Source organism: Pithys albifrons, chromosome 3 (assembly GCF_047495875.1).
Source record: "Pithys albifrons albifrons isolate INPA30051 chromosome 3, PitAlb_v1, whole genome shotgun sequence".
Classification (NCBI taxonomy): domain Eukaryota; kingdom Metazoa; phylum Chordata; class Aves; order Passeriformes; family Thamnophilidae; genus Pithys; species Pithys albifrons.
Genome location: NC_092460.1, coordinates 69,636,749 through 69,643,802, shown reverse-complemented (window position 1 = coordinate 69,643,802; position 7,054 = coordinate 69,636,749).

Genomic DNA, 7,054 nt, shown 5'->3' with positions numbered 1-7,054 from the left:
TAAAAACTACACAAACATCAGAGCTATTGGCAATTACGGAAGTCAACTGGGAGTTGAAACTGTTGAGGGAAAGCCAGACAACTGCATAGTGAAAAGCCGAAAGAATTAGAGAATGAAACTTGTAACTTAGCATAGTCCTTTCTTCCACCTTCGCAGAAAGAAAATTGTCAGCATAAATCGCACTCTTGAACTTCCTGTTTATTTCCTTGAGTTGTTTATATCATTCAAATGTAATATGCAAAACAAAAGGGAAAAATAGTATATTAAAGCATGAGAACATATTCTAACAATTTTCTCCAGAAAAAAATCTAGGTTTTTCTAACTAAAACCACCTTGGAAACTAAAGCAACACATGGTAAATAGATAGATACAGAATTGGGGATTAATTTGAAAGATATACTGATATTCTGAGAAATTTTACTGAAGACCCAGTCACAGACTCCTGCCATCACCTTTCCCAAAACAAGTGCTACATACCCTATGTTGTGCTAACAATTAAAGCTTAGTCCTAAAAAAAAAAAGACTATTTTTCAGGGGAAGAAAACAAGATGAGCTTTAAACTGATTAAGGACGTTTGATTTTCAAATTCTGAAGACTGTATATGGTCTAGTAAAAAAGAAAATAGGTTAAACCAATGACCATGTTAAATAAATAGGATAAATCTTTGTGACATCTTTGAAACACTTTGAAAATTGGGGCAATATTTTTAAATACTTTTCTGCAAAGTAAATTATGAATCCTGGTATGAATTTTACATATATACTCAAAGATGAGTTTACACTGAATGGTAATTTGGCTTACTCTAAAACTTTGAAAGGTCTTCTGTGAACTTTAGCCCTGAACCTGTGGAATAGATTCATTCACAAAACTAAAAATATACAGACTGAATATGGTCTATTCTGCAGCTGATAAGGAAGTGAAACACACTTGGCCACTCAGGCCTCTCAGGCCACTCAGGCCTCTGGCTGCATAGACTGTTTGAGCCTGGACCTACTACCAGAGGACAGTATGAGAAGCGCCTGCATACGATGTAAGCAGGTGAACGATTTGCTGGGTCTGGTGGCAGAGCTAAAGGAAGAGGTGGATAGGCTCAGAAACATAAGGGAGAGTGAAGGGAAATTGACTGGTGGAGTCACACCCTTTCCACTCCTAAGGAAGCCCAGCAGGAGGTGGTGAAGCACAGCCCCTCCTGCCATCAGGCTGACAGAACAGACCATAGGGATGGGGATGAATGGAAACAGGTGCCTGGTCGTAGAGGCAAAAACACCCCCTCTTGACCCCTTTCACCTGCCAGGGTGCCCTTAAAAAAACAGGTATATGGCCGTGGACTTGGACAGCCTGTTGGAAGACAGTCAGGAGGAGGATCTGTCTACAAGGTCTTCTGTTACCCCCAGTCTACCGGACGGGTTACAACTACAGGTAAGAGGAAAAAGAGAGGGGTTGCTGTAATCGGTGACTCCCTTCTGAGGGGAACTGAGGGCCCTATATGTCGGCCAGACCCGTCCCACAGGGAAGTTTGCTGCCTTCCCGGGGCCAGGGTAAGGGATATTACCAAAAGACTTCCTAAGGTTATCCAACCCTCAGACTATTACCCGCTGTTTGTTGTCCAGGTTAGAAGTGATGACATTAATAAAAGGAGTGTCAGAGTAATTAAAAAAGATTTCAAGGCACTACCCCATCTCTTCATGGGACAGGAGCACAGGTAGTAATTGCCTCAGTTCCTGTGCTAGCTGGGATGAATGAGGAGAGGTCTAGGAAAGCCCAGCTTACCAATAGGTGGCTTAGGGGATGGTGCTATCGTCAAAATTTTGGGTTTTTTGATCATGGCGCAAACTCTGTGTTGCCCAGTCTCATCAAAGCAGATGGGCTTCATTTATCTAGGAAGGGGAAAAGAACTGTAGCCCATAAGTTGGCAGGGTTAGTAAGGAGGGCTTTAAACTAGGTTTGAAGGGGGAAGGGACGGCAACTGGGCTCTCCACAGATAGGCCTAAGGGCATAGAGTCTGAGTTGAGAATGAAATCAATGGCCCAGCTGAAGTGCATGTACACCAATGCACGCAGTATGGAAAACAAACAAGAGGAGCTGGAAGCCATAGTGCAGCAGGAAAACTATGACATAGTTGCTGTCACAGAAACGTGGTGGGATGAATCACATGACTGGAGTGCTGCTATGGGAGGCTACAAGCTCTTCAGAAAAGACAGGCAGGGAAGGAGAGGTGGGGGGGTGGCTTTATATGTTAGAGAGTCTCTTGACTCTGTTGAAGTTGAGGTCAGCAGTGACAAGGTTGAGTGCCTGTGGGCCAGAATCAGGGGCAAGGCCAACAAGGCTGACACCCTTGTGGGTGTCTGTTACAGACCGCCCAACCAGGATGATGAAGGGGATGAATTATTCTACAAGCAGCTGGCAGATGTCTCAAAATCTCCAGCCCTTGTTCTTGTGGGTGACTTTAACCTGCCAGATATCTGCTGGGAGCTTCATACTGCAGAGAAGAGGCAGTCAAGGAGGTTCCTGGAGTGTATAGAGGACAATTTCCTTTATCAACTGGTAAATGAGCCTACCAGGGGGAAGGCCCTGCTAGACCTACTGTTTACAAAAAGAGAGGGGCTAGTAGATGATGTAGTGGTTGGAGGCCGCCTGGGGCATAGTGACCATGAAATAATAGAATTTTCAGTCCTCAGGGATGTAAGGAGAGCCACCATTAAAACCTCTACCTTGGACTTCCGGAGAGCAGATTTTGGCCTATTCAAAGAACTGATTCAGAGCATAACCTGGGAAACAACCCTTAAAGGCAAGGGGGTCCAGGAGGGATGGACATGTTTTAAGAGGGAGATTTTGAATGCACAGCAACAGGCTGTCCCAGTGTGCCAAAAGGCCAGCCGGAGGGGAAGACAGCCAGCTTGGTTAAATAGGGAGATTCTGAAAGAAATCAGGGATAAAAAGAAAGTTTACAGACTATGGAAAAAAGGGCTGACTACTTATGAAGAATTTACAGATAGAGCTAGGTCATGCAGGAAAAAAATTAAGGAAAGAAAAGTGCAATTTGAAGTAAATTTGGCTATTTCAGTTAGGGATAACAAAAAGTCCTTTTATAAATACATTAATAACAAAAGGAGGGGCAAGGAAAACCTCCATTCTCTGTTGGACTTGAAGGGAAATATAGTTAAGGAAGATGAGGAGAAGGCTGAGGTACTTAACACCTACTTTGCCTCAGTTTTCACCAGTAAGACAGGTGACCCTCTAGACAACTGGCCTCTGGAGCTGGTAGACAGGGAGAGGGAGCTGAATAGCCCTCCTGTATTCCAGGAGGATATAGTTACTGACTTACTGAGCCAGCTGGATCCTAACAAGTCTATGGGACCAGATGGGATCCATCCCAGGGTGATGAAGGAGCTGGCAGAAGAGCTTGCCAAACCGCTCTCCATCATCTTCCTACAGTCCTGGCTCTCTGGGGAGGTCCCAGATGATTGGAGGTTGGCCAATGTCACCCCAATCCACAAAAAGGGCTGCAAGCAGGACCCTGGCAACTACAGGCCTGTCAGCCTGACCTCCGTGCCTGGCAGGGTTATGGAGCAGTTCATCCTGAGTGCAATCACACAGCACCTTCAGGGTGGACAAGGGATTAGACCCAGCCAGGATGGGTTTAGGAGGGGCAGGTCCTGTCTGACCAACCTGATCTCTTTCTACGATCAGGTGACCCACCTGGTGGATGAGGGGAAGGCTGTGGATGTGGTCTATCTGGACTTCAGCAAGGCCTTTGACACTGTCTCCCATAATATACTCCTGGAAAAGCTGGTAGCCCATGGCCTGGACAAGTGTACTCTCTCCTGGATTAAGAGCTGGCTGGAGGGTCGGGCCCAGAGAGTGCTGGTGAATGGAGCTGCATCCAGCTGGCGGCCAGTCACCAGTGGTGTTCCCCAGGGGTCTGTGATGGGTCCAGTCCTGTTTAACGTCTTTATTGATGATTTAGATGAGGAGATTGAGTCCATCATGAACAAATTTGCTGATGACACCAAGTTGGGAGAGAGCGTTGACCTGCTGGAAGGCAGGAGGGCTCTGCAGAGGGATCTGGATAGACTTGAGAGATGGGCTGATTCCAATGGGATGAAGTTCAATAAGGCCAAGTGCCGGGTCCTGCACTTTGGCCACAACAACCCCCTGCAGCGCTACAGGCTGGGCACAGAGTGGCTGGAGAGCAGCCAGGCGGAAAGGGGCCTTGGAGTACTAATTGACAGGAAGCTCAACATGAGCCAACAGTGTGCCCAGGTAGCCAAGAAGGCCAATGGGATCCTGTCCTGTATCAAAAATAGCGTGGCCAGCAGGACCAGGGAACTGATCCTTCCCCTGTACTCTGTGTTGGTGAGGCCACACCTTGAGTACTGTGTTCAGTTCTGGGCCCCTCAGTTCAGAAAGGATATTGAGGTGCTTGAGCGAGTCCAGAGAAGAGCAACAAGGCTGGTGAAGGGACTTGAGCACAAGCCCCACGGGGAGAGGCTGAGGGAGCTGGGGTTGTTTAGCCTGGAGAAGAGGAGACTCAGAGGTGACCTCATCACTGTCTATAACTACCTGAAGGGAAGTTCTAGCCAGGTGGGGGCTGGTCTCTTCTCCCAGGCACTCAGCAGTAGGACAAGGGGGCATGGGCTTAAGCTCTGCCAGAGGAAATTTAAGTTGGATATCAGAAAAAAATTCTTTACAGAGAGAGTAATCAGGCATTGGAATGGGCTGCCCAGAGAGGTGGTGGATTCACCATCCCTAGAGATTTTTAAACGCAGATTGGACGTGGTGCTGAGTGCCATGATCTAGTAAATGGACTAGAGTTGGACCAAGGGTTGGACTCGATGATCTTGGAGGTCTTTTCCAACCCAATCGATTCTATGATTCTATGATTCTGGGCTGGCAACAAGCAGTTGCATTAGGACTGAGTCTGATCATAATCAGCCAGTGTACTAGCAAAATATGAGCATTGCAGAAGTAGCATCTGCTTCTGTTTTAGTATTCTAAGCCTTATTGTCTTCCCATTAGGCTTCATAAATTCTGGTTGGTTACCTTAGCAATGAGGTAGATTTATCCAGAACTCACGAGAAAACAAATGGCCAATAGTTCAAATAAGATGCCCAGAAAAACAAATCATTATTGCATCAAAGGAACATATTTCTGTGTATCTGGAGTCGAGCCCAGCTGAAAGCAAATAGAAGCTGAGTAATTCTTCAGTGAATGACTCACTGGCACAGAAGGGACCTATGAAACATTTGTCAAACTGATGCTGAGAAGAGGAAGTTAAAAGAGAAAGGCAAGCAGAAGAGATATGCTGGTAGAGACTGAAATAATTTGTGACAATGTTCTACTTTAATAAAAGTGAAAGCTGTATCTGATTAGTTACATGACCTGTGTTCTTCTTTCTGGGTTGTTGGTCTTAGACACCAGCTTGATAGGAGCAAAGGCATAGATAGACTTGTCTGGTGGATAGGATTGGTACTAGCAGAAAGCTAGAGACAGTGACTTGCTTTCAAGGTCAAGAGCTAGGACCAGATTTCTAGTTGGAAGCCAAGAGCAAAAGCCAGGTGATGAAAACCATGGAAATCACTGGAACTTAAGCCAGGAATCAAGACCTGCACAGAGAAGCAAAGCAATTGTAGGAAGCTGAAGTTAAGAGACATGAAAAACAGCCATACAGAAAAGAAGAGAAAAATAAGATTAGCTTTGCTTCAGAAATGTAATAAAATATTTTGAAAGCTCACACCTTACAGATGGGACCATGACTGAGCAGAATTGATCAGGGAAGGAAACTTGCCCCTAAACCACAATCAGTGGTCAGGACAATAGTTATTTAAGCAGTTTGGTTAACAGTCAAAAAATAAATCTTTACCCCTCTGTGGTAATGAAGAGTTGCATAAAAAACCCACTTCCTGTATTTTGTGTCCCCTTGATAAAAAGTAGTCACCATGCATTCCTGTCTTGAAGTTTGTATCTGTCTTACCCATGAATTGAATTATAATAATGTTATTAGGCATGAAGGAAAGCTGATGCTTTACTATGAAAAACTGACACTGTCCCAATCAGCACACAGAAGAAATCAGAACCCTGCCCCCCAAACCAAAACAAACCAAAACAAACCAGAACAAAACACAAACAGAAAATAAAAACCAAAACAGTATATAGAGAAGAAAATCACTAATCCTATTTACAGACATGGAAATGAGGCACATGGGAAGGTGAGAAGTCCTGAATATGAGGAGTTGGGTGTAAATACTACAGTCATCTTGCCTCTTTTTGAGACTGTTATTTTTCAGTCATTGAAATATAAATGTTGCTGTGGACAAAAGAAGGCAGTGATATCAGAAGATACATCTTGTGCTGATAGACAGAACATGCTAAGCATGCTGAAGTCAGGCTACCTTTTCTCACTTTTAGAAGGACAGCAAGGCAGAGAAGTGTGTGTGGTCCTCTGAGTTGTTTAGCAGACCTCTGAAAGGAGGAAAAAGAAGGCGAAAGAAACAGTTGCAATTTTATGGCTGGATTCTATTAGCTGTAAGAACTGACTGAAAAGCACACAATTAGGGAAAATAGGTTAATTATTTTACAGAAAAGTGTAATAACCTGGTGTTACCGTATTCTAGGTTTTTGGGAGTTTTCCCTCTGTTGATTTTTCTATTACTGCTGTTGGTTTGGTTTTGTTCTGTTTCACTTTGGTTTTTAATTTGCATTAACTCATGACTTCATTTCCTTGATCTAATGCCAACTCCCTAAAGAAAGAACCAGCCATATGCATCTTTGAGTAGTGAGCTTATCAGGCCACACTGGTAACAGAATCTGCAGTGAACCAGACATGCTCTCAAACACTTCTGGTCATTTTATGAGTCCCTGCAAAGCAACCCTTAAGGTTATTTAAAGAAAAACAGGCATATTGCTCTTTATTTTTTATGAAGTACTAAACCAATATTTTTCAGGATCCTTTGAGATATACGTCTTTCATGCTGTGACTCTTGAACCTGTGTTAAAAGAGTAAAAGAAGTGTTACTTTACCAGCTGTCAATCCAATCCCTGGTTAATAAATTAG